We start from the raw sequence: 19,667 nt of genomic DNA, 5'->3' as shown, positions 1-19,667 counted from the left end.
GAAGGGATGAAGGCACATACCAACAATGCACAACAGATGAAGGGAAGAAACAGAGTACTATTTTCAGAGTTTTTTCTTTATGTTTTGTACTTTGGGTTATAGAATGCCCAGGGATGTGTCTTCCTTCTCAGAGCAATATAAGATCAGAAATAAATGTGTTCAAATGCAATTTGCTAAAGGCAAAGCATTCTGTTAAAACACATTATTCCAGCATTATCATTTATATGTAGCTTATATGTACTATCTCAGACTATTTTAGGTACATATTACTCATACACTAAAGTTCAAAAGCAATAACTGTTTTCTGTTAAAGACTAAGAAACTGTATAGTATCCACTGATGACTTTACTATAATATTTTCGCATATTTGTAACTATGTATGTATAGGTTCTTTAGCTTAACAGTTAGAGAACACCCCAGGCAGGAAGGAACCAGTGATCACAGCTGTCTTCTCTCTCCTCCAGGGGTTCACTTCTCTGTCTGTTTCAGCCTCAGCCTCATCAGCTGCTAGGGAAGGAGAAGGGGAGGGCATGTTATCCAGCTGAGATGGCAGCTGCCACCACCCCGCCTGTGCCCTCCAGCTTTCTAATCACAAGGTGGAAAATTTTCAAGGGGAAGTTTATTAGAAAAGTAGAAGGAAAACAAAACAAAGCCCCAAGTGAAAGAAATAAACATAAAGAAACAGACACATTTCCAGAGAATAGCTCTTTTATGTCTTGAGGTCTATCCCCAGGCTGGCTGGCAGTGACCTGGGAACAAGAAGCCACATTTCTATCTGTATTGAAGCTTCTACGTGACCAAGCTACCTAGACTTTAGCACAGAGTACTTTTATCTTAGCCTCAATGTTAGAACTGAAATGATTCTCAGGAACCATGGAGATTTTGAATATTCTCCATTAACCCACAGTGTTAATGCTATTCTTCCACTTGTTTTAACTTTCTGTTTTCACTTCCAGTGGCTCCTGTGGGTCTTTGTTTGGAAGAGAAGGGAGCAGCCCTTTCTGACCAACCGTGCTTTCCCTCTAGCCCTCAGAACACATGGACTTTACTGTGATACAAGTCTTTATTTTGCTAGGAAATCTCAAAGTGTCTAAACTCCCGCTTTGCTTTTAATCCATTTAGGACTTTTTGTCTAACTCTTCTGAAGCAAATTCATAATCCAGTAGGTAAACTGAGTTTAAGTTATAGCTTAAATTTACTTTCCTTACCTGGACTTGCTAGCAGTCACCTGGTCTTGTTAGAATCATGTTCCCAGTCACTGTAAATAATTAACATGTTTCTCTTCTTACATCAGATGTTTTACAAACTGCTGGACCATCCATCAAGGTCGTTATTCTTTCCCGAGAAATGCTTTTAGCTATGACCACTTTTGCAGATTTTCAGGGGACTGACTTAAGCCTCCCTACTGGATTTGACTCACCATAATTCATAATTTAAAAAAAAATGAAGAGTTTCACTTTCATTTTTACTTTCTCTTTTCAGATTAAATTGTAGTCTGGTGGATGAGATTGGACTCATAGTTTTACTTCTAGAAAATCTTCTCTTGAATATTTGGAAATATAGTTGAGTCAATTCAGTCCTTCATGACTTATATGCAGTCACTCACAAATCCTATAAATTATTCATCCCTAATGCTTCTCTTCCCAAACCTTTTAACTTTAATCCACTTGCCATGACATTAGTTCTAGTTCTCCCTGATCCCTGAAACATCTTCCCTCACTTGACTTTATTTCTTATGGTGTTCCTTGTCCTTACACTCACCACTTGAATCTTGTAAAATGTGGCTTTGATATTGTTCCTTTAGTTGTTTCCGTACTCCAAAGGATTATTTCCAAATTGCTTCAACTGACATTCACTATGTATCCTTTGCCTTTATTATGTTTCTCAGTATGCATAATAATGGACAAATTATGGTATTTGTGATTCCATAATATGAGACAAAATACCTTTTCAGTCTCATTCCCAAGTTTCCTTCATCCATCAGACACCTTTTATACTTTCAATCATACTTACCATTCCTTGTCCACACTGCGAACTATGATCCCATCATTCTTTCTAACAGAAATGCATCCCTATCCTCAACAAACACAAATCCTATCCCCACTGAAAGGAAACTCTTTTACCTTCAGGCAATGAAGATAGGGGTCCTATCTTATTCTTTGTATTGTGCATTATTAGCAGAATATATGCATATAGTAGGTTATCAAAACAGGCATAAAATAATGCATGAATAAACAAATTAATATGAACACTCTTGGATCCTTAACTGCTCTGTGAAAATGCCACTTTTGTCTCTTGATCGTTTCTCAGGTTGTTATTTCATCCCCTAAATGTGACCTCCTCCTTCTTTTGTCAACATTTAGGGCTAATTCAACTTTATAAAGCTTTCTCTTACTATGCTTAACCATATTCTGATCCTCATTTCTCATGACTAACTGAGGCACACCACACTGTCTTGCCCTTGATTATGCACTGCTTTTTGTTGTTGTTGTTTTTAATTGTTTCGAAGTATATTAATCTCATCTGCCCAAGTCGAACAACTCTATACCTTTCTCAAGGGCAAAGACTGTATCTTCACAATGTCACACAAATCCATCACAGTGCTAGGTCTATGAAGGGAAACAATTGTTGTGATGACCCTCCAGCAGAATGAAGTCAAGCTTCACAACTTTTAAAAATAGAATCTTGACCTCTCCAAATGACAGTGTGGTAGCCAAAGCATATGGGTCCTTCTTTCCTCAGCAACAGAAAATAGCAGTACTCCAGGCTCTACGGACAATGTGTCCTTGAAGTGACTGCTATTCGTCTCCTTTCAGAATTCCAGTTGAGTGATATATTCACAGAAGATAGTCTAAGGCAACTGTTCCCAACATTGGACTTAATACCAGCTACATCAGAATATACAGAGAACTTGTTAAAGTATAGATTCCAAGCTTATGCTGGCCCATGAGAAAGTTTCTGACCTTGAGATAAATTTCATCTAATCCAGACTTTCTTAAATCATCCCCTAAATGCACTACCCAGGTTTTTTGGTGAGTGAGTAGTGGCAGCATTTTGTGGTGGTCAGGAGCATTGGTTCTGCAGTCTTCCTGTCAGTTCAGCCCCCAACTTCTTCACTTACTAGCTGTGTACACTTGGTCGGGTCACCTAACTTTTAAGCCTCAGTTCTCTCATTTGCAAAAAGGGTTGTTAAGGACCTGCCTCTTAAGGTTGGTGTGCAGATACAATCTAGGAAACACACTTAACCCTGCCTAGCTCATAGTGAGAATTAAATAAATAATAGCTATTTTTACTACCTAAAATAGCTCATTTGAGGAAGTACAAATAGATAATATTTATTCTATATGAACTGTGCTTCTGTATAACCTGTAGAATGGTTGTAGAAATTACTACATGGTAATATTTCAAAGATAAGGAAAAACTTGCTTAAAATTTTAGAAAAATTTTAAGTTTCCATCTCTAGAAAATCTAGTAGATTATTGAGATTTTAATTGATTATGAAAAATAGAGTATGCTATTTTTTATAAAATAATAAGAATTATATAACAATTTTTCCCTTTTTCTATGCTTGTCTGAAAGTTCAGAATTAAATTCAATAATTACTTTATTCACATTAACTAGTTGAGAATTAACTTCTCATTCACCTACATGGATTTATGGTCTTATTATTTTTAGTATGCAATCTTATTCTCATTGGTGTAAACTTTTTTTTGCTTTTTAAAAAATTGCATATTTTTGATTGACAAATAATAATTGTACATATTTATGGAGTACATGGTGATGTTTCAATACACAGAATATATAATGATCAGGGAAATTAGTATACATATCATCTCAAATGCAAACTTTTATTTTAAAAGAAACAGACTACTTAAAAAAGTAAATAGGTTTTGAGTTGAATCTCTTTAGCTTGTAAAAAGTTAGAAGTTTAATAATTTTTTCATTTAAAAAATTTTATGTTCACCTGCAGTTCCATGCATTAATAATTTTTAAATTTTATTTTTGAAAAGATAATGCATTCTGATGGTTAAATGTATAATATAATAAAATAACTTTCTCTCCATTTCTGCCCCCATCTTCCCAGCTGCCTTTATCCAATCATAAATAACAATTTTTATTCATTTGTATGTATATGTATACTTTCAAATTCTCTTGATATATATAAAAAAACATGAATACATATCATTTGATATATTTTATATAAAAAGTAGAATATTTTGCATATGATTTACATCTCACTTTTTTTAATCTAAGAGATTTTCTACATATCTATTATCAATGCATGCAAAGCTATTGCATTATTTTTATAGTTGCATATTATTTTACTATATGGATTTCCATATGTCCATTTAGGTTGTTTACAGTCTTTTGTTACTATAAACAATGTTGCAGTGAATAACCAGATACATAAATCTTTTCATATATGTATGTAAGATAAATCCTCTGAATTAAGATTGATGCATCAAAGAGTATTCATTTGCAACTTTAATAGATATTATCAAATAGCCCTCAACAGAAAGTGTAAAAAATATATGAGAATGTCTATTTCTACAAATTCACCAAGATACTGTATACTGTTAAAGTTTTATTTATTTATTTTTTTTGGAACTTGCCAATTTGATAGGCTTAAGGAAAGTGAGGTTTGGCCTCTTGGTACATATTTAAATGTAATTTGTATTTCCTTTATTATTAACTGTCTGTATATGTGGCCTTTGTCAATTTTTCTTTTGGATTGTGAGTATTTCTTATCAATGTCTTGGAGTCCTTTATTTTTTAGAATGATTAGCTTTTTATGATGAGTTACCTGTATTTCTTCCTCCCCTGAGTTTGTCACTTTTGTTTTGCAAAGTTTTTATTTTAAAAAGTTGCAAAAGTTTTTTGTTATTGGCGACCATTCACTTAGGAATTGACCAAATGAATTTAGCTGAAGGCAGTATATTCTGGAGCAGCAGCTTTTTATCTAAGTTGCAGGAAGCCTCAGGCTTCCACAAGGCATGTCTATGGAGTTTCATGAAATACAGTGAGATCTCGGTTTAAATGTTAAAAATGCATGTGTTCCATCTCCACCAGGCCGTGCCACAAAGCTGTACCCAAGGGTAGAATGTCAAGACATAAATACATGTAGAAATGTATACAACTTAAAAAACTACCAGCTTAGTGAATCAAGTTGCAAACTATGGGAGAAAGGATTTTACATTTGTTTCATTTCAAATGTTCTACTTTTGTGTCTGATTATTACTCTAGACCAATGGAGAACAGAAGGCTCTCTCTTTTTTTTAAGCATTTGAGCTTTTTTTTCTCCAAAGAGAACTTTATGAGTTCTGAAGTTCTGAAGTGGAGCTTCTGTGGTTGAGAGCAGAATGCAGAGAACAGTAGGCTCTAAAGTCTCTGCTTTCTCTTTAAGCTGACTCTTTCTCTTTCTCACTTTGCCAAACCTAGCAGCTCCTGATGCACTCAGGAAGATCTTAGGACTCCTCCGATATAGTTTAGAAATCTTCACTCCAGTCTACCTTGTTATTCTAAGAAGGATGTAATGCCAACTCTTTCTATCAGCAACTTTGTGTATCTCCAAATCTGTCTACCTTTGCTTAGTGGGATTTCTTCCTTAAGTATAATTTAAATCAAACCTTCTGTATAATTAGCTTCTTAATCTATTTTTTATTAGAAATGTAAATAATGTTTCTGTAGTGATCAGATTCATAAAATTTCTAGTGGTTTTGCGGTGGGGAGTCTTTAAGACCACCATACAAAGCTACTACCAATGGAGAAATCGCTTCTCCAGTGTCGTTGACCTGCCGGCACATGGTCTAATCACACAACTGCTTCCAGTTTTCTCCAAGTCTTACTACTGGAAAGTTTCATCTTACATGGAAACTTCTTGTGCCTTCCACCCCATGATCCAATCTTGGCTCTCTATAATTACACAGAATAAGATTCACTTTTCTTCAACAAGGACAAATATTTAAAGACTGCCTTCATATCCCCTCTTTATTCCATTCTCCTATTTTTGTTCTTTCAAGTAAACTTTTTGTTATTCCTTTCACCATATCTCAGGTTGGGGAGACAGTAATAAATGCCTGATTGCTGTCCTCTTATATGTCATTCCCTCCTTTAAAAAGTTCCAGTGCCAAAAGAACACAATACTGCATGTGAGGACTGGCCAGTGCAGAAAATGTGAGACTGGGTAAGCCATATGATCTAAATTGTATTTTTTCTGTCCTTTTCCTATTTTGCTTTTTGTGAGTCTTTAACTTGCCTTGAAATCTGAATTATCCAAATTTGTCATGGAGAAATGTGTGAAGTTTAGTCTATATAGACTTAGGGCAACCCAGCCTTTGAAGCTAGAAGAGTATCTAGTGATCATTTAGTTCTAACTGGTTCATTTCACAGATGGAGGAAAAGTTTAACAGGATGTGCAGAGTGGGAGAGCTTTCTGAAAAGTTCTCATCTTTCTTAAGGGCTGTATACAATGTGATATTCAGAAGTCCTGCAGCCATATATCTTTTAATACTATCTGTATTAACCCAATTCCTCCATCACTATACATGATAGGCAGAAAAAATGACCCCTTCCCCCAAAATGTGTCCATGTCCCCCAGGATCTATAAATGTGTTATCTTATATGGAAAAAGGGACTTGGCAGATATGATTAGGATCCAAAATTTTGAGATGATGAGATAATCCTGGCTTCTGTCGGTGGGCCCGACCTGACTACTTGAGTCCCTAAAGGTAGAAAAACTTTTCTGTGCATGGTCAGAGGGAAATGTGACATAAAAGGAAGGAATCAGAGATATGAGCATTGATGGTCTTAAAGGTGCAGCAAGGGGACAAGAGCCAAGAAATGAGGACAACACCTAGAAGTTAGAAAAAGCAAGGAAACAGATCCCCCCTAGAGTTTTCATAAAGGAACACAGCCCTGTCAATACCTTGAGTTTAGCCCAGTGGGATTCATGTTAGACTTCTGACCTAGGATACTAAGAAAATGTGTTGGTTTAAGCTACCGAGTTTGTGGTAAATTGTTGTAGTAACAATAGAAAACATAGAAGACAAGCCCAAATACGAAGCCAAATGCATTCACAGCTTTTTAAACCCCAAGCATTAAAAATATGTAGCATGTGCAAAGTATTACTGAGCCCAATTTCCCTTGTTTGCTAGCCATGTCCTCATAACGAGTGAGGCTCTTTTAGAAATTGCATTAATAACTCAGGGTACCATTTAGTCATCATTGCTGCAGTGTGTTAGCTGTTATCCTGCTGATGGTGACCTAAATCTCTTAAGTCACTCCCAGGGAATTGCTCTTGTACTGGGAAAAGTATCAATTTAGATTAATCTTTCATATTATCACTTTTAGAAAGCATGTTTGTAGAGCATTTTGGAACCCTTTCTCTTTTACACCTGCGTACACATGGCACTTGCTTTCATAATAAAGGCCAATTTATACTAAGTATGTTTCTAAACCAACTTAGAGTTTTATTAATTTAGTCAATGCTTGGAGATAGCACAATTTTCCCTAAGAAGTTGAGAGCAATGGAGATTGCTTTGGGACCTTTTCCCAAATATGTGGTTTCATATAAGTACCGTGCGCTAACTGATTGCACCACTGGAGCACCAAATATGTGGTTTCACAAATCCACTGCCACCTGGGTACTCCTTCATGGGCTGGGGACAGAGATGTGCTTATATTTTATGGTCTTAAACTGCCTATCAAAGAAAAAAAATAATCCTTATCTGTTATTATTTTATGCTAGATAATGGGCTAGTTTATGGAACACATATTTTCACATCTAATAATATTTTCACACTCAATGAGGAAGTACAATGAAGAAGCCCTGTTTCACAAATGAGGAAACTGAGATTCAGTGGGAATAAATCATTTACAAAAGTGCACTCAATTTATAACTGCTAAAATGAGACTCACACAATGGCCAGTCTGACCCCAAAGCTTGTGCTCAATCTGTTTCCACATATTGCTTCCATGTAAGCATGTACCTATCACACCTTGTCGGGACAATTGTAAGCCTATTTATCTCACCATTCTACATTCTCTGGAACATGGTGGGAACTCACATAGTGTACTGAACGGATAAATGAATGAATTCTTGAAGCACAGAGAGAAGGACTTGTTCCTTTATCTTCATAAGAACATCTAGGTAAATTGGTATTTTTAAAAAGTCATTATGAAGATCTGATTAAGCTAAAAAATTAAAACAAAAAACCAAACTTTAAAAAATATGCATAAAGTTTTATGTCTGTGTTTTACCCTCTCTCCTCTAGTTGTGTATGCATACAAACACACACTAATGTTGTTAGTGGATTTGATTTAAAGCACAGCGCGTACCTCTGTAAGATGGCTAATTACTTGTCCCCACTCAGAATATGTAAATAAGTTTCCTGGGGCAGAGCAAGGAGGTAAAATGAAAGCTTTAGAGTGGATAGGCTTTAACATTAACTTTAGAATAGTCCTTGACACAATGTTGAAACTTTAAGCTCCTGTAAATTTTGTGGAACAAGTAAGCTCTGAATGAATTAAAGAAAAAAAGTCACTGGAATGTACTTTTTTAATGCTGTCGTTTTCAAACTATTTTTCAGCAGCAGGACCCTTCCTTTTTTTTTTAAAGCTTAATTAGAACCTAATATGTAAAACAGATAAAAGAGGAGGAGCTGCTTTGAGTCAAGTAGGGGTGAGGGACCCAGAGCCTCCCATACTCAACTCCAATTCTGTTGAAATCATAGTGCTCTGGAAAACCCAATGTAAAGGCTACTCTATTAATGATTCTGTCCTCTTGCAGAGTTCTACAAACTATAATAAACAATTATAGAGTGTTGTATAGGATTTATTGTTACATGACTTTTATCATTTGACCTGTGTAAATGTATCTTTTGTCATTAGAAATACTTGATATTTCCAAGGTTTTTTATTTTATGAAAATATACCTATGTTATTTTCCAGAGATCCCAGGAATCAGTAAAATGATCACTTCCAAATTCCAGACAGCTTTAGGCTAGTGTACCTGGAGATTTTTTGGATGTAAATTTTATTTCGTATATGATTTGTCTGATACTTAGAAGGGGTGAACATGCAGGAAAGGGATCCTGTGGGTTTGTCTTGGAAACAGGAAATTCTCAGCACAAATTTATTGGATAGATGGTTGAGATTAGATTCATTGCTCTATAGTGAAAAGTACCAAGTATTAAGTGCAAACATGAACAAATATCTTTATAAGACAATTATAATTGACATAATTTTCTACCCCTTCATTATTTGTTCAATATTGAAGTAATAGGACTTAAGTCAGATTTTTAACTATAGCTTTAAGGAATTTCAGCTAAATACTAAAAATATCTGAGACACTACCATTTATTGAGCAATTACTAAATGTCAAAGAACCATGAAATGGTTTATTAGACATTAATATCACTTGATCCTCACAACATTCACAGGAATTACAATTATTAGTTCCATTTTTGGAAGAAAAAACTGTTACCAAGAGAGGATCAAGTAACTTGTCCCAAGTCACCAAGTTTATAAATGTTAAGATCAAGTCTTCCTGGCCAGAGAACTCTATGATTGGTAGCCTCCCTGCTTAAAGTTAGTGCATAATTTTTTGAATAATTCACAGTGTTTTATTTTGACTTGAGCTGTGCTTGAAATTACAAGTATGCCAAACAAGAGTGAAAACACATCTAGTGCTTTATCACAAGGAAAACTTATTCTATGTTATTTTGACCCTGGGGAAAGAGCCAAATATTGTTAAGCCAATTCCTTACTTTTTGTCTAATCTGACATTTTTTTCTAGAACCCACACTTTTTCTAGAACCCAGAACTGTTTTAATGCAAATTCTTATACACTTCTTTATGGACCTTGAAATCAAACTGTTTGACGAAGGACATGGCTATTATCACTGGAATCCAACTTTATTTAATCTTACAGGCAAGGAATCTATGTCATATTTTTTCCAGTACCCCTGCCATTTCTATGTATGAGGAAAATGCCCCAAATTTCACTGAAACACAGCATACCCTTTAACTACTCTTGGGGCAGGACTGGGATGGCAGTGGAGTGCACCTTCTGGAGGGTGAGGGGAGGATGGCTATGCATACTGAAGAGAAATGGCAGCAATTCTAAAGAAGTCCCCAAAGTGGTAGCTGCCTGCTGTGTGCTTTGATGCCTTGCATGGACAGGCAAGGGGGCATTATTTAAACAAGTGAACTCAGGAGACCAGTACATGGCCATTGCCTTGCATCATTGTGGAAGACAAAAATTCTCTCTGCAGCCAAACAAAACCAGATACTGCCTTTCAGATTCCATGTTGATACTTGCCCTAAAATCAAGACAAAGTTTATTGAGCTAATCACATAATAAGAATGGTTCCTTTTACATTATTTAAAAATATCACACTCACAAAGCCATCAAATAAAGGAAACTGTACAACTATAAAAAACAATCCCAGTGAGCATGGCCTTATCATTTTATTTTCTTCTTTCCACTTTTGCAAGAGTCATCAAATTTCTCTCCTCTGCCTTCACATACGGAAGTGTACGTGGGTGGTGCACAATCTGTTGTGGGGCCCAAGGACTGTGAAGCTACATCAAATAAGACAGGGTAAGTGGTGGAAGGAGGCCAGAATCCGAGATGTAGTAGGAGCATCTCACAGGGTGTTTGAAGTCTGGAGCTATTTTATTGTCCTTTGCAGAAAGAATAAAAGGGCTTCCTAGCTGCATGAATATTGAGCTGTGTTCACATAAAATCTAAATCCAAGTTTGAACTCAAACCCTTCATGTTTCCCCTTTCACCTACTCGCCCTCCATTTTATTTTCTTAAGCTTTGTAAAGTCTTTTGTCCATCTTGTTTTATAGACCTGCTCCCAACTAGGGACATCTCCTTGCTTCTTTGAGCCACACAAATATTTGCAGTGCTTCACTCAATCAGCCTCCTTGCCATAGTTTGGTTAGCACAGGCACAGCCAGCAGCAATTATAAGCTTCCTGGGTCCCTGGCTTCTCATTCATGAGAAGCTGAAAAGAAAGGTTAGGAAAAGTATTTTTTGACTAAGAGACATTTCACACAAAATAGAAAATAACTAAAATGTAATGACAGTTTTTATACAGACCTGCAACTGACTAATGGACAGCCCATTTTCATGTTTTTTTAAAAAAAATCTTATTTTTTCAGGCTTTGAAATTATTGTAAGTTATGAAAATGAGTCTGTATGCTGTCCCTAATAAATTGTTTTGCCTAACAAACAAGTTGCTTAAAACCTTGGAGTCATGGGGAATAAAACCACATTTGCAACATGTTCTAAAAAAAGAAAACAGAAGACAAACAGAAGACAAAGAAAAAATGAACACTTTTAAAAAGCAATGCATGCCTTGGTTCTTTAGAAAAAAATCACTTTAGCAATGATTAGGACAGAAATTACCAGAATAAAGTGAATAGCACGCAAAAGGCACTTACCTATTTTAAGAGTAATGGAAAAAAACATTGTGGAAACACCTGTCATGGCATATCCTTTTTAGCAAAAGAGGCTTCATTTAAAATGGAGGATTGTAAGTAACTATGAAATTCCTCACACAGTCAGTTCTCTAATAAATATTTGGATGTAGTCATTGGCTGGAAGTTTCTTTAAAAAGAGGCTGTGTTTTTGAAGTAGACAATCTTAACAAATCATGAGAAGTAGCCAAGAAAGGGATGGACACACTTGAAGCTCTGACTCGAGGTGGAAGGGAAGGCAAGGACAAATGTACATAACCTTAACGTTTGTACCCTCATAATATGCTGGAAAAGAAAAAGAAATAGGACCTTGGCTAGAACTCAGATCATTTTCTCTTCTTTACTAGAGACATCCAAATATTAAAAGAAAACAAAACCAAAAGAATCCCCAAATCCAAAACAAAAAACAAAAATGCCAAAATAAGAGAGTTAATGAGCAAATATTTTTTTCTGCTTTTTTTAGTTTTATTTGTTCCAATCCTAAAATAATATCTTATAGATGGTGGAAGGAGATAGCCCTACCAAGACATGATGATAAAAGTGAACATGGCTTTCTCTTTCATTGAATGGACTTACAGTGTTGAATTTACGATTAAGTGTGTCTTTAAATTATTTTTATTTAATAAGCATGTATTTTAATTTATATTTGGTTAAGATCATCCTTATATTCTCTCCAAGTTCTTGCATTTCTCAAATATGAGGGACTGCTTATTTCTGAAGGAAAGAATGAGTAATATGGAAAGAATAAGGATGAGCTAGTCGAGCTCTCTGCTAAGAATTTAGGATCTAGGTTCTCTACAACATATTAAACATTTATTTTTGACATAAACAGTAATAAGACCCTGGTGCAAGTGACTAGTGAATAGGACCATGGAGTTCTCTACCAATAGGATTGAGAGGCAATTGCTGGTGACATCAGCTCCCTGACGACTAGAACACTATCTAAGCTCCTGCACCTGTGGTTCAAACTTCCATTTTAGGTGGGTTTTGCCAGAGTTCTTTCCCCTTGTGTGCCAATTGAAGATCAATCTGACTGAAGAACCTCAAAGTTTGATTCATTATAGTTAACTCTGAGATAGAATATTTCTGGAACCATCCTATACCTTTTATGGTTGTTTTTTTTTTCCCCCCCCCTCAAGTAAGGAGGTAGAATGAATTTCTGGGCCACCATTATTTACTTGGTAATGTTGCATTTCCTTGCTAGGGGAGGGCTAGGAAAGGCTGACTTTCTGAAGGGCTTTCAATCAGCAATTGGATGGATGTACTCTGCTACTGTGTACCCCCTCTAGCACTTGGCTTTTAATTTTTACATCTGAATTATGAAATGCCACCTCTACCAGCTACTGCCAGGAGCTGAGAACATTAATATTGATGTCCAGGAAGGTTGAGAGTGCAGCTGCAGGAAGATTTAAAGATGAGAATTATCAGGGACAGCATTTGAGTAAATAAATCCACTATACAATTTGCTTACCTTTTCACCCCAAATGCTAAAGGAAATTTATTTTTAAAGAAAGAGAAAAATCAGCATATGATCTGAGCCCACTAAGTATAGCATAGATGTTTCCCTCTTTTCTTCCGACCACACTCATCTGTCATAAACATGTGTGACTGGCAAGGGCTGAATGCAGCAAGGTGTGTTGCAGTTTCAAATGATATAAATTTTAAAAACGGGAGGAACAGGAGGCAGAGGGAAAGGGCAGATTTGGACACAACATTTGTCCCCTTGCAGTGTTATACTTAGTTATAGCCACATAAGCGTACAGAAGGCAAACTGTTGCTTGTGATGCTTGGGAACCATCTGCTGAGCCTAAGGCAAATTTCACATTAAAACCCAATTTCAGTTGTGACCTAAAAATGAGGAGAAATGCTGTCATTTCTGAGTGAATTCCACTTTGGATGTCTTTTCCCTACCCTTGGCATAGCAAAGTGGAGCTCGTAGGGTGGGAACCTAAATGAAACAAAAGCCACAGGAGGCAAACACAAAGCACTTAGTTCCCCCTCTCCACCCCAAGATTTGCACAGCTGTGGTAGTATTCACAAACCAGACTCGAGCCTTGATATGAGGAGTGATCACAAATCTGCTGGACCAGCTTCTGCTCACAGTGGAGCAGAGATTTGCTTATTTTCCATTTTCAAACATGACTCAGACTTGCACAGTTTGATTTTCCATCAAGAACAAAGGTTAGGAATCCTCATGTAATTCGGGGAAATCCAAGCATAGTTTTTCTTCAGGAGACAATTTTAAAAAACCCACAAAAATAAGAAATAAAGTCCAAAGTAGACTTGGTTCTAAATTTCCTTTTAATACTTATTTTTTCCAGCCACCCCCCTCTCTTTTGGGGATAGACTACAGTGTCCCTGATTTCAAAGGGTCTAATCAATTTGAGTAGATAAATACAAACCAATTGACACTATAGAAGCACACTGAAGTAATACAGCTTGGATAAATTATTGCTGAGATGTACATATGTAATATCTTTGGAATGGGAGGGTGAATCAAACACGTCTTCCTTGAGAAGTTAAGCATCTTAAAGAATGTGATGGATGTGTTTTAACGATGCCAAACAGAGGACTTGAGCATCATAACTGGACCCACCATCACTGAATACTCAAAGTTTGCATGGCCACTGCCATTGTCACAGAGCTTGAATGAAAGTTATAGGGCCCTCATTCAGTCTCACCTCCAAATGGACTGCTGAGCCTCAGTGAAATCAACACATGCCTGGAATGACTATAGATGTTCCTATTAGAAGCTCATTACTCTTTGCTTTAGCACCTGCAGGAAGAACATCTGCCAGATCTCCCTATAGACCAGTGTTTCCCAAACTTGACTACCCTTGTAAATTACTGGGGGGCTCATGTTCAAATGCGGATTCTGATTTAGGAGTTCAGGGGCAGGGCCTGAGCATCTGCATTTCTAACAAGCTCCTGGTGATACAAATACTGTGGTCTATGGAACATGCTTTGAAGAGCACAGGTACAGGACCAACAGTAGATTTCTTTGTATTGTTCTGAAAATATAAGAGAAGTGGTGTGTGTGCATGCATGCGTTAAGCTTAGTGATGATGATGGGAATACTAAAATTGTGAACCATATGTCTTTTGAAGGCATAAATTGATTTGAGAGAATTGTACATGGAATCTGTAGAATTCGGTATCTTAGTGCCTCTTACTAAACAATGGCATTTCATTTTGGTCAAATTCTGGAAGTTTTGTACAGGGGGCATCTGTGACACTTTTATTATTCTTCTTTATCTCTAAAGTCTCAGTAGAGCAAAAACTTAGATTGCTTTATTTGATGAATTATGACTAAAAATTAGATTTCCTTTTCTGTAGCAATAAAAATGTGTTCAAAACCCTTTCAGACTTCACTGCTGCACATTTGGTGCAGTTTCTGAAAAGCTGCTTCAGGGTCTTTCACAAATCTATATAGGCCTAATGGCAAGGGATTCTGTTTTAACGGCTCTTTCAAAGTCCGGTTGCTAAACTTTTCCAGGGGTTTATTTCACACTATAGCATTTTGGTTGTTTTTCTACTATCTCAGCATTCAGTGGTTCAGTAAGGATTTTTTTATCACCTACTTTGTGCAAAGAAGCTCCTAGAGTCTAGAAAGATGATTAATACCTGGTCAGGCAGACCTGGGTTTAAATTCCAGTCCTACCATGTATACTTACTTGACTTTGGGAAAGTTTATATAGCCTAAGCCTCAGTTGCCTCTCATCTGTAAAATGGGGATAATAATTCCTATTTATTAAATATGTGTAAGATTACACAGGATAATGTATATTCAGTTTTTAGCAGGGATATGTAAAAACTAAAAAAAAAAAAATTCTGACGGTGACATTTAAGTTATTATGATACCTACTCTAAAGAGTATAAAAACCTAGCACCGGATCCCACATTCTACAAATATTACAATGTCTCATTGCATAAAGCATATTCTGAGATATAAATTAATAATATGCTTTAGAGGCTGTGTGTAATTATTGCGTGTGTCTGTTCCTTGTAGTCTATAGAAGCTGACACATCGTCTCACAACCTTGGTTAATATTTGTTAAATATTTTATTTGACAAAAATAATGGGAAAGGGAAAGGGTTAAATTTCTGAAATAAATGGTGGTGCTAAAAGGAGCTTCTGGAAACATAGAAAACTTAAATTACTGAAATTTTAACTCATTCTTTATTTCTTACTATAATTAGAACAAAGAATATTATGTTGATATTGAAAGAGTAAATGGCTATTTGAGTATTATTAACCTAACCGTCAAAAGAAAAGAGAATTCCAAAGGTGAGCTATGAAACTTAATCAACTTTTAAAATAAAGTTCTGATAGCCCTAAAGTTGCAGCCCATGCTGTTTATCCCACCTGTCTTCCCCAACATCTAGCATGTGGGACTAGAACTAACACTGGCACTCAAATATTTAATTGAGGTTAGCTGAACTAGATTTTTTTACTTATCATTGAAATGTTTATTTCATAAGAAAAAGACTGCATGTCAAATGATAATCTTTGAAATAATTTAAAATAAGACCAAAGGCCGGGCGCGGTGGCTCACGCCTGTAATCCTAGCTCTCTGGGAGGCCGAGGTGTGCGGATTGCTCGAGGTCAGGAGTTCGAAACCAGCCTGAGCAAGAGCGAGACACCGTCTCTACTATAAATAGAAAGAAACTAATTGGCCAACTAATATATTTAGAAAAAATTAGCCGGGCATGGTGGCACATGCTTGTAGTCCCAGCTACTTGGGAGGCTGAGGCAGCAGGATTGCTTGAGCCCAGGTGTTTGAGGTTGCTGTGAGCTAGGCTGACACCACGGCACTCACTCTAGCCTAGGCAACAAAAAGCGAGACTCTGTCTCAAAAAAAAAAAAAAATAAAATAAAAAAAAATAAATAAATAAGACCAAATCCTAAGACTTAGCTAAGAAAGCTTAGTTGGGCTTTATAAGGTACCAGTACATTTGCCAATGAAGAGATGGCTAAAATGGGGCATGTGAGTGGGTGGGGGCTCTTTAAAAATCTACTTTTTGTGATGAAAGGGTGAAAGAAAACTTATGGACATAGGAGTTAGCACTATCAGAAACTGCTTATGGGACAAAGGCAACAATATAGTCGTCTAGAAAAGACCCTCCTGTAGGTGTGTGAACTGGGCAAATTATTGTACCTTTTTTGAACTTCAGTTTTCTCATCTGTAAAACCAGAAGATTGTATTAAAATATATGTGAATTTTATTTCTTCTATACAATTAAATTATTATTATTTTATCTCTTAATGGATAAGGCAATTTAGCATTTAATATTTCTATCCTCAAACTATTTTTAGATCCTATAACTGTCTTAGAACCCATATATCTAGATGGCCATTTATAAATCACAGGTGCAAACATGGTGACTAGCATTAGTGACCAGAGGTAGTAATGACATTTGTAGATTATATTATTATTTTCCCATTGTACAGATAGGGAAATGAAGATAGGGAAGATGACTTGTTGAAAGTCATACATCTATAAAGGGGTGAAGCTAGAATTTGAATAGGAGCCTATTTGCTTTCAGATACTACACTTTGGAACTATATGCTGTGCTGCCCCCTTCTATGTTTTTCATGGTGATGAGGGAGCAAGTCCAGATATGAAAACATGCTGTAGCAAAATTTGTTCCAGAGATGCCAAATACATCAACTTGGCCTCAGAAGAACAGAGATGTTAGAAAACAATGAGAAATGACAGAATAATGGTAAAGACAGTGGGCGGTAACTGAGAGGGAGCATGGTGGAAAGAAGAGAAGTTTACAATTAGGCAGAACTGAGCTCTAAACTCTAGTTTTACCACTTTAGAATCTTGCATTGGTCATTAAACTTTACTGTGTCTTAGTTCCTTTATCTGTAAAATGGTCATGATATTGTAAATTTCTGAAGATTATTGTGAGGATTAAATGAGATAGTACATGTTAAGAATCCCGTATCTGAAATATTTGAGACCAGAAGTGTTTCTGATTTCAGATTTTTTTGGATTTGGGAGTATTTGCATGAACATAAGGAGGTATACTGAGGATGGGATCCAAGCCTACACACAGAATTTTTGTTTCATATATACCTTACACGCATGACTTGAAGGCAATTGTATGCAGTCTTTTTCATGATACATATGACCTATCACATTAAGTTGGGTGTGGAATTTTCTATTTGTGGCATTCAAAAAGTTTTGGATGTTGAAACATTTCAGAGTTGGGATTTTCAAATTAGGGATGCTCAACCTGTCTATATAAACTGTGTAGTACCTCTTTAGGGAGAAGAAGGAAGTCACAAGAAGATCATAGGAGATTTGCAAGGGTAGAAATTACATGTTGAAAATGATGGTAACCACAGTTTCTTAGAGTCCATTTGTTGATGCTGTTCTTTGTTTGCCTGATCTAAGAGAGCTTCCTCTCCCTCTCTGGTTTAAATGCCCTGAAGACAAAGACAGGCTCTTTCATGGTCTGTGTCCCAACCATAGCCAGGTGGTACCAGGCACAAAGCAGCAAGAACTTACTGCATGCTTCATGAGTAGTATTTTGAGGGTATCCCTGCATTTCTGTGTATTGAAATGGAACAGAGAGTGGCTGGAAAAAGGGAGACCTGCCAGGAGGCGGCTAGGGAAGAGAGAAACAATTCCATTTTAAATCCACTAAGTCAGCAGTTCAGAGTCCTTACTGATTTGCTTTTTAAAAAGAATATTAATTTCCCTTAAAAAATGTGGGTGAAAGACTAAACAAATTGGACCTTGGATTTATTTACTAAGATGCAGTCCTTGATTATTCCTCTCTTTAAATCATCCCACTGCCATACTGCAGGCCTTTTAAACATTAATATTAATGCTGCCTGCTTCTGGCAGAGGCTGGTGGATGTGGCGTTTCATAATTCAGATGTAAGTGTGAGAAGGGTCTCACGCTTTCAACTCTAGTGCCTTTACTGTGCCGTGTGAAGAAAAGGGAAATCGCAGTATCCAAAGAAGGGTTAGAAAATTAACATTTTTCCCTTGAGATAACTAATCTCCCATGGGAAAGTTCCAGATTTCTATTTGGGCAAAAGGATGCTTAATGCCCAGTTTCAGTTCTGATCACACATGTATTTGTGTGGACATAGTTTTAATACTATTTTTTTTCCTGTGGTTGAATTCATCCTTTTGCTTATTCATTGAATAAATATTTATTGAATGCCTGCTGCTATTCACCACATTGGAAGTAGGGAGAAACCAAACAAAATCCCTGCCCTCAGGCACAAAATGGAAACTGCTACTCTTAGTCTAGTAGAAACCAGCAACACAAGGTCAAGATTTAATTAATTTATCGAATTGATGGTAATGGAGCACCAACATAAATCAGGTACTGTGCTGAGTAGTCGAGTTATCTACCAATGAATAACCGTGGGTCTCTCTAAAGGAACTGTCAATCTAGTGTAGAAAATAGACACAAAAAAGAAAACAGAGTGATAAAGGGAATACTGGGGAGTAGTGGCAATTAGCCAGGGGGATGGGAAAGGGAAAAGCGTTTTAGCACAAACAGCATCATATGGAAAAAAATGAGAGGCAAAAGAGACTACGAAGTGTGCTAACAGAGAAATAAAGGTAAGGTCATGTGCAGTGGCCCACACCTGTAATCCTAGTACTTTGGGAGGCTGAGGCAAGAACATCATTTGAGGTCAGGAGTTTGAGACCAGCCTGGGCAACATAGTGAGACCCTATCTCTACCAAAAAAAAAAAAAAAATAGCCAGGCGTGGTGGCTCCAGCTGTAGCCCCACCTATAGCCCCAGCTACTCAGGAGGCTGAAGCAGCAGGAGCACTTGAGCCCAAGAGTTTGAGGTTGCAGTGAGCTATGATAGGGCCATTACACTCCAGCCTGGGCACAGAGCAAGACCCTGTCTCAAAAAGAAAAAAGAGAGAGAGAAATAAAAGTAAGTATGAGTGTATCAGTGAAAGTATAAACGTAGTGTAGAAGCCAAAGGGTAGTGGTGCAGGAGGTGGAGGGATAAGCAAGTTCCAGATTGTATGAGACTTTAGTGCCATGGCAAGGAATTTGGACTTGATCCCTGATTGCAGGATAAGCCGTGAAATGCAGGGGTCTAGCTCATCTGCTTTATTTCTGTATCTATTGTGCCTAGTAAATGTTGAATATCTCTTCAGGGGGCAAATGGACAGGCTGTGTATGTG

The sequence above is a fragment of the Microcebus murinus genome, chromosome 1 (assembly GCF_040939455.1).
Source record: "Microcebus murinus isolate Inina chromosome 1, M.murinus_Inina_mat1.0, whole genome shotgun sequence".
In the NCBI taxonomy this organism is placed as follows: domain Eukaryota; kingdom Metazoa; phylum Chordata; class Mammalia; order Primates; family Cheirogaleidae; genus Microcebus; species Microcebus murinus.
Note: the sequence above shows the minus strand (reverse complement) of the source record.